Raw genomic sequence first — 9,313 nt, 5'->3', positions numbered from 1 at the left:
TAGATCTTATCATTTTAGAATTATTTACTTAATTTTTTATTTAATTTTGCATAGAAACAAATTAGGCCCAAAAAACAACCAACTTGCATCGTTTCTTCTCAATATTGTCTTTTTTGTGAACCAGCCGACTTTTAGAAATTATTTTTGAAACATATTTTTAATAAGATATATAACTTGGCATCATTAATTTTAGTCTTTTAAACTGAGCCCTCAAATGACAAGAAAGACACAGAGGAAAAAAAAAAAAAAAAAAAAAAAAAAAAAAAAACCCTTTTCAGCAGAGATTTTTTTTTCCATGGCCATTGATATTAAAACCGAGGCTAATAATCATTCCATGCGGTTTAATAACCATGGGAGGTCCACGGCTAAAGCTACCGTGGCAATTGAAAATCCATATTTTGCCGTGGTTAGTAAGACTACGGCTAAATAGCAATCTTTAGTTGCAACTGTAAAAAGTTGTAGCCAAATGTGTATTTAATACAAAATATACAATTAGCCATGGTTTCTACAACATATTTGAAAGAAAAAAAACCCACCCTTACCATCTCCGGTAGGGGTGGTAGGGGTATCCGGTAGGGGTAGGTTTCTTCATGGCTCCACCCCTCACCTCACTACAGTACCCTCCCACCCCAACACTGCCTGCAAGATTCCTGCCATCATCTATGTTCTGTAGAATGCCACCCTGCTATGTATTCCGAACCCTAGCCTGCACACAAACCCAACTGCCCCACATAATTTGTTCGATCTGAGAGAGAGAGAGAGAAGGTTAGAAATTAGTTAAAAGAAAGAAAGAAAACCACCCAGGCATCTTCAGTTACAGTGAGAGGCTCTGGAAAAAAACATTGGAAACCTAACAATGAAGTCTTCTTCTTCTTCGCTAGAAGGATCAAAATTTCATTAGAAAGAAAATAAAAAAATTACATAAGGACGACAATAACTGTTTTTAAACCTCCACCTTCGGCATTGCATCAACAGAGGAAACAATTTTAGTCAAATTGATATCTAGGTCTAGACTCAGCATCATGGGTGACCTCATCCCTTATGTAATTGAGAAGAATTACATTTTTCCCCGAGATCCCTGATTTGGCTGCATCCTTCGCTAAAAATTCAGCAATATAGTTAGCCTCCCTAAAATAGTATGTGATTTTCCAAAATATAGAGTTCAAGAATGGTTGCATTGATATCCATTCCTAATCAACATTCTAAGGAATGGGTCTAGCTTGGACAGCATCCACTGCCGTTGTAGAATCCGATTGAATCCAAAGAGATCTTACCCCCAATTCTTTTGCCATTTGAAGACCTTCCATCAATGCTTGAAATTCTACAAGATAATTGGACTGAATTCCAAGTTATCACTTTGAAAGAATCTATCACAACACCATTACTATTAAAAATAACTCCACCTGCACCTGCCCTTCCAGGTTTCCAATAGGGCTGCCATCCACATTATACTTCACCCATCCTTGCATTGGTTTGCACCAAAAAACTTCCAAGATCTGTGAGGGACGACTAGGGGCAGCGTGCAACCCTAGACTCCGACATCATAGGAGATCATTTGGCCGTTAGACTTGATCCTACAAGGTGATATTAGCACTATGGAGGTCCTGTTTTATCCTTTCAAAGACTTGGGTGATGTTGACCTTCCTTCCTTCAAAACGCCGAGCATTCCTTTCTTTCCAAAGATTATCCACCACAATGATCAGCCACATGGACCAAGGTTCCTTTATTGCTAACACCCTGCGCTTCCTAATTTATCACTCATAAGACTCCAAAGTTGTAATACCCTACTTCTTAAACCCGGTCTGATTTCACGGTTGACCCGGTTTAACTATGCAGGACCCGAATTGGAGAGAGTTAGAGTGGGTTCCTTATGGACTATGATGGCAAGGGTGACCTTAAACACCGGCTGGCCCGACAAGTCCGAGCCAGTGCCAGAAGAGACGGGAATACCCAAGCCGTGTACATGCACCTATCATAAGGCCATGTACGGATAAAGCAGGTATGTAGCCATATTTTAAGGTGTATACGTATATTACATCATATGCCAAGGGTGGGGTTCGCGCCGAGGCCCGAACTCTGTCAAAATTCCAAGTTTTGACCCTCAGGTGGGCGGACAGGTGGGTGCACCCACCCACCTGAGTGACCCATCCATGTGAACTATTAGTTATTTAAGAAGTATATATATAGTGTTTATGATTTTTTTTTCTTTTTCATTTATGACACTCGTACGTTGGTGAGGATAGTAAAGAGGAGAGAGAAAGGAAAGGAAAGAAGAAGAGAAGAGAAGGAAGAGGAAGAAGAGAAGGATTTCAGCGGCGCCGAAGCTTGATCTTTCCATTCCGGCGTCGGAAGAGTGATCTTCGACACTAGATCTACATTTAGAGGTAAGCAAAGTTGAGTTCCTTAAACATTCACCATACCCAAGTAAAACCCTTGATTCGAGTAGGGTTTCTTGAGATCTTGTAAAGCCCCTTTGAAATGATGAATCTAAGGTTTAATAGATGATTTATGTGTTGATCTTGAAAGATTTGAAGAGGTATTGACAAGGTTGGAGAAGCATTGTGGGTTTGAAGTGATTTTGAGGGTTTGAAGGTGTTCTTGAGCAAAGAAGGTAAGATGGCTTCCCATCACTTGAATCTAACCTAGATTTAGGTTGGAACCATCCTATGAGACTTTGAAAGTGTGAAGAATGGGTTTAGAAAAGCCTCATTTGAATCCCCAAAGAATGGAGGAAGTTGGGAAGAAACAGCAGGTTTCCTGCCAAGACCGATGGGCAAGACTGGTGGGCCATCTGGCCTACCTGTGGGCACCCGCCTAAGAGGGCAGGGCCTTCGGGCACAACCGACGGGCCAGACCGATGGGCTAACCGGTGGGCCACCTTGCCCGTCGGTCTTAGCAGGCCCCCTGGCCCAATCGGTGGGCCAGACCTGTGGGCCAACTGGCAAGCCAACCTACCCGCCGGTCAAGACCGGAGGGCCAGACAGGTGGGCTGTCTGACCCACCTGTGAGGCCCCGAATGTGATTCTTACGTCCGATTGGACCCAAATCGGACGTGCGACCTTATTTTAACGATCTAAACATGATTTGGTCATCGGATCTCGTTAATTTTGATCCTAAAATGGTGAAGTATTAACCCCGCTCAATCATGTTAGGTTCACCAAATCCTACGCGTCTCACACTCGATCTCACCCGTACCGAACAGGAATCCTTGTACACTACAAGTAAGTGGGGAGAGGACGTTTGGCCTTGTTTCAAGGCATTGTTTGGCATTCATTTAAATGTATCTAGTCTAGTCATGCCATCATTGATATGCTATGTAGATTAGTCATCCTCACATTGTCATGCATGTGTGTTATGTTATTTTCTAAGTGCCAAGTGATGAGATGCTTATGTGATGAATGTTGACATCATTGTGCATAATGCATTAATAGACTAGATGCCATAGTCTGCTTGGACACGAGTGCATTCGTGGCCCGTGGTATGGGACGCGGTGGCACTATACAATCGTACTATTGTCATATAGGAGCATGCGGTTTAGGATTTTCACCGTCCCGTGCTACAATCCTTCCCAACAGGGGTTAAGGTGTTGGGTTACCTTTTGGGGGGAAGCAGTGGTCGCGGTTGTCGGGTCACTGTGGCAGTTAGACATAACGCCCGACGGGTCATTAGGACAGTCGGTAACCCCGGTGGTATATTCAAGAGGGCCAATCGTACTGCTTTTAAATTGCTGGATTCAGCACCTTTAATTTTAGTCATTTACTTTTCTGTTGAGAGCCGGTGGTCGGCATTATTTTTACTTTTCGAGTACTCACGGTGGGCCTTCTCCGACAGCCCTATGGGTGTATCGTGGGATGGAGTTCGCAGCTCGTACCCGGAGTATACGCGCACTGTGGCTGTAGTAGCACTATACCAAAGACTTAGTAATGTTGCTTAGGTGGATGTGATTTAAAATGTATTGCATGGCATGTAGTGCATATGATTGTGTTTTGATGTGTGGACTACTGTGTGGTCCATCTTACCACTTACTGAGCTAGTGAGCTCATCCCTCGTGTACACCACTTTTTAGATGATTTTGCAGGTCATACATTTGAGGAGCACGGGTGGGTCCCATAGTCGAGTTCCCCGAAGAGGACTGGTGGGCCCTTGAGGAGTTAGAGCATGGCACTGACTGCTCGTGCGAGAGTTGTGCTTCGGGACCGCAGTTCTGATGCCGAGTTGAGCTCCACTTTTGGGCCGAGCTGAGTTCTACCATGTGATGCCAAGCTGGGCTCAACCCTTGATGCCAAGCTGAGCTCTAGCCTTTGATACCAAGCCGAGCTGTGTACTCTGATTGTTTTGATGGTTTCCTTTATATACTTGATATGTGAATTGTACTTTTGTTGTGTAAATATCACGCCTTCGGGCCCACATGTATATAACTATTGTATCACAATTCGGGTATCAAGTATTATGAGAATATTCACAGGTAAACCTAGTCTTCCGCTTATCTGATAAGTTTTATTAGTTGTGTGTTTGCTGTGGTAGAATACAGTATCAGATGATCCTGGCAGGTTTGGGTTAACCGGTGTTAACCCGGTCACTAGCCCGGTTCAGTGTGAACGGGGTGTGACAAACGGTGGTATCAGAGCGTGATGCTTTGCTCCACTCACAGCATACTATTAGAATCCCGTAGAATCTATAATAGGAAAATGGGACTGGGTTAATGTAAAATCTTTAAGGAGTTAAAAGCCAAAGAAAGAAAGTATTAAAAAGGCTTGCATTTAGATATTGCATTCATGGCATGCGTGAGAGTAGATAAAAGGTAAATAAATTGGTGTTATAACCTATCGAGTACTAGTTTGACGAAATTTCGATAGCATAACGGCGTAAAATGGGATTTCCAAAAATTTACACATAAACACCGGATAAACAACAGATATATAATATAACAATGATCAAAAAGTAATAATAGACACCACAACTAAACTACACAAGTATTCAACATATGAATTCACCACAAAAAAAAAATCGCTATCAAAATATATTATTCCACAAATGATTCCAGTTACAATGCAAATACAAGGAATAAGAAGAAATGAAATATACAACAAGGTCCACAAAAAGGGAAAATAGATAAAAAGCTAGTGTGGGCTAGCTAAGCCCTCACTGATCATCGTCGTCGTCATCTATGATCACCACGTTCGTCGGAGGCCTAGAGTTGACGTTGAGGTGATGGTCGTAGTAGTCAAACCTCGCGTTCACTAGCCGTACTGCCCTTCGTAGTCGGCCAAAATCTGCTAACATGGCGTTGGCCGTGGTGCTCAAGTCCTGGCCCAGTTGGAGAAAGGAGTTCTCCAAGGTAGCCTACCTCTCCAGGATGCGTTCCTCCCTGAAGGCACTCTCGTCCAGCCTTCTCAATAGCTGAACTTGGCCATCCTGCAAGGCCCGCATGGTGGACATCATGCCCTCAAAGTCGTATGCACCACACCCAGGTGGTGGGGCTCTAGGCTGTGAGGCTACAGCTCTGGAGGAACCAGGATCGGGGCCTCTCAACTCCTGGGGCGCCTCCTCAGGGATGTCATCACCCACCAGATCATCCTCCTCATCCTGAGGAACATAGTCCTCATGCTCCTCGCTGGACTCCTCCTCCATGAAGACATCCTCCATAGGGGCACATGGAGACCCATCCTCAAGAGGTTACCCTTGTCAAACCTATCCGCCGGAGTCTTCCCCTCCTTGCCGCTCAGGTCCACCCCGAAGAACTCGAAGATCCTAGTGAGGATCCTGCCATAGGGGAATCCTCCATCCTCAGGGTGGGAAGTATGGTGCTCCATCGTCTTGAGAATGATGTAGGGCAGGCATAAGTGCTCGACACCTCCCTCTACAGCCGTGTATATGCAGAAAGCAATGAAGGCTGCCATGAAACCCACTTGGTTCTGATGACCTCCTCTAGGGAGCAAGATGAACTGGACCAAACGGGCAAATAAGTGAACCTCGGGGTAGAAGGATGTCTCGGACTCCAGACGGGTACTGCTACCGCAGATGGTCTCGTAGATGAAGTCCGGCGTCTCCAAGCTCATAAATGGTCCCAGAGGCTTAATCCTGGGGGGACTGTAGTATCGGTGCCCAGCTGTCGATATGCCCAAGAGCTGGCCAAGGTATCCACGGTTAGCTGGATGTCTACCCCCTTCACCAAGCTGACTATGGTGTACTCCCCGTACTGATAAGAAACCTCCAAGTTGCAGTAGAACCGGCGAACTAGCTGCTCGTAGCATAGACGGTCTACGTGGAGGATAGACTCCCAACCCAGTGCTGAGAACCTCTCCTGAAGCCGAACCTTGTGGAAGTCATCGACTACCACGGTCTTCTCCATCATCACCGACCTCTTCAGGAAAGTCGGCCAGTTGGCTGCTGCCTCTGCACTATGGAAGAGCTCCTCATCATAGTCCAAAGGGTTAGACCGGGTAGGTCTGGGTCTCCCTGTGCTGGGGAAGAGCTGGTTCCCACACTCTTCTGCTTAGAAGCGGTAGTCTTACGTCGAACGCCAGAAGAAGAGGGTCCCTTGCTGGTGCGAGACGACATCCTGGCAAGAAAAGAGGGAAGTAGGGTGAGTAAGGAAAGGAAATGACAATAGTACAGGGGAGCCCCAAAACCCAAATTTCTCGCAAAATAGAAAAAGCGACAAGCTAGGAATGATAGGAAGCCTATGAATGAGATGCACGGTAAGTGACAAAGCGGAGTCATGATAAAACAGCAAAATGATAGCAAGGAATATATGTAACATGAGAGGATTCGATTTCAATGCGCAAATTCATTCACAATGGAGTAAAACTTGAAACTATAGGTCTAAGACGGAAATGCCATGGTAGCGAGATCGTGAACATGTAAAGACATACTCTAATAGACTATGGAGGTCCACAAATACCAAGTATGTACAGAAAAAATCAAGGAAACCCAATACAAAAGAGGGGTTTTCATGGGAAGACATGGGGATTCCAAGCATAATAGACATTTCATGAATTCTATAGCATGTTAAGCACAAATCAAGTGTAATGCATCACAAAAGAATCATTAATTGGAGAAAAGGAGCGAGAATTGAAGAAATCCCCAAATTGGGAAAACTAGGGCACGATTTGGGGTATTTTCTCAAAATGGGAAGATAAATCCTAATAAACTAGGAATGACCACAAGAGAACCATCACAATCACATGGCAACACTATTCTATGGAAAGGAATATGGAAAGAAAGCCTAGATTAAAGTCTACACATGAATCTACCCCCAAATGAAAATTCTGAGAAAGGTGAAGAAGAAACTTACTTGAAAGTGGGAGATGTGAATCTTCTCAAAAAGCGCCGAGTTGATGAGTGGAGTCACGAGTGGAAGCGCCGAGGAAACCTCCAAGATCGCCCAAGGAAGAGAGGGAGAGAGAGAAAGAGGATGGGAAGGAGATAAGACAGAACAGAGCCTGATGGGCCCTGTTCGTGTTTTTACTCGGCCAGGACCGGTTGGCCAACCGGCTGGCCACCCTGCCTGCCAGTGTCACCCATCGGTTTGAGGTTCTGGGACCGACGGGCCGACCAGCGGGCCCCTGCCCGCCGGTGCAGCCCACCGGTTGTGGAAACTTAGGAAGAATTGATTTTTTTTTTATATATTACTGATATGTTTATGTTGATTATTATTATTATTATTATTCCTATGTTAATGTGTTATGGTCAAGTGGGACCATTGACATACCTGTTGGGGCATTGGCCCTGCATCTTGGAATTAAGTTGCGGTTAATTACAGACTATCATACACTACAATAGCTTATGTGATGGCATATAATTGTGTGCCAAAATCAATTCTACGGTGTTTAACCAATATGGTGTGTGATATGTTCCAGGTACAGGGATACGATGGTATGTACTAGATCCGGTAGCAATGCCCGAGGTACCCCACGTGGTCGTCGTCCGGTCGGTCGACCACTGAATCCCAAGGGGTCCCGCCCTGTGGGGCAATCCTCCCCTCCACCACCTTTAGAGACCATTGGTCAGGGTGGGGCACATGGGGACCCACCTATGACTACACTCCCGGACCCTCCACCAGTTATTACTCCGGGAGATGTTGCTACCATAATTCAGCAGTCATAACAGGCTTTTCAGCAACAACAAGCATTTATGACTACTATTCAGCAACAGTTGGACCTTTCTCAATCGGGTCATCCTCCCCGGGTACTTACTCCACAGGACCCGCCTGTAGGGTCAGGAACGGGACCACAAGTGGGAGGTACACCTCCAAATCCACCCTTTGGCATTCCTCCTTATGGGGTACCCCCTCCATACCATTACTACCCGGCTTATGCTCCCAATTACCTACCGGTGAATAATACGTCAAAGGTAGTGGAGTCATTCAAGAGGAACTTACCACCTGTATTCTCTAAGGTGGGGAGTGATCCTCTAGAACCAGACCAGTGGATTCAAGAACTGGAGAAAATATTTGAGGTGATTGAGTGCACGGATGCACAGAAACTCATTTGTGCGGGGTTGCAACTCAAGAAGGAGGCCAACTCCTAGTGGCAAGCTTTTAAGCCCATATTGTTGGCTGCCCATCCAAAACCCACCTGGGAACAGTTCAAGGAGTTGTTCTTGGACAACCATTATCCGTGCAGCTTCAGAGACCGCAAAGAGACTGAGTTTATGGCTTTAACTCAAGGAGGTAAGACTATCCTCGAGTACCAACAGCAATTTGAGAGCTTGTTCTATTTTCCATTGGGTCTGTACTTGAGGTCTTGGATTTGACTGACTATGGACAGATTGTGTAGAAGGCCAAGACCATGGAGGATAAGCAAAAGGGAGAACAGTCCCTCACCCCTGGACTGTGGAAGAGAATGAACCCATTTCCGGATACGGGAAACTCCTCCAAGGCATACCGTGGATCGTACAGTTCTGGGCCTATGTATAGGCAGCCCTATAGGCCATCTGGCTACCCTCCTAGACCAGCTGGTGGCTCGGGCTCCACCGCTTTTTGCCCGAACACTAGTGCGGCACCTATAGCTCCAAGGCCACCTTGACCTCCATCTGCAACGGGTCAAGTGCAGAGGGGCCCTGCCCCAGTCCCGACATCTCAAATTCGTTGCTTCAACTGCCATTCATATGGGCATTATGCAAAAGACTGTCGGGTCAGACCAGCCTTACCCTCCAGTTAGCCCTTAGCGTACCGACCTCCCTTAGCTCAGGGAAGTCAACCGCAGGGAAGGATGTATGCTCTATCAGCTGAGGAAGCTGAGGCCAGTATTGAAGTAGTGGCAGGTACATTTTAAATTAAGAATTTCCTTATGTTAAATATTGATGATCT

The sequence above is a fragment of the Macadamia integrifolia genome, chromosome 6 (assembly GCF_013358625.1).
Source record: "Macadamia integrifolia cultivar HAES 741 chromosome 6, SCU_Mint_v3, whole genome shotgun sequence".
In the NCBI taxonomy this organism is placed as follows: Eukaryota; Viridiplantae; Streptophyta; class Magnoliopsida; order Proteales; family Proteaceae; genus Macadamia; species Macadamia integrifolia.
This window is presented reverse-complemented; position numbering follows the sequence as displayed.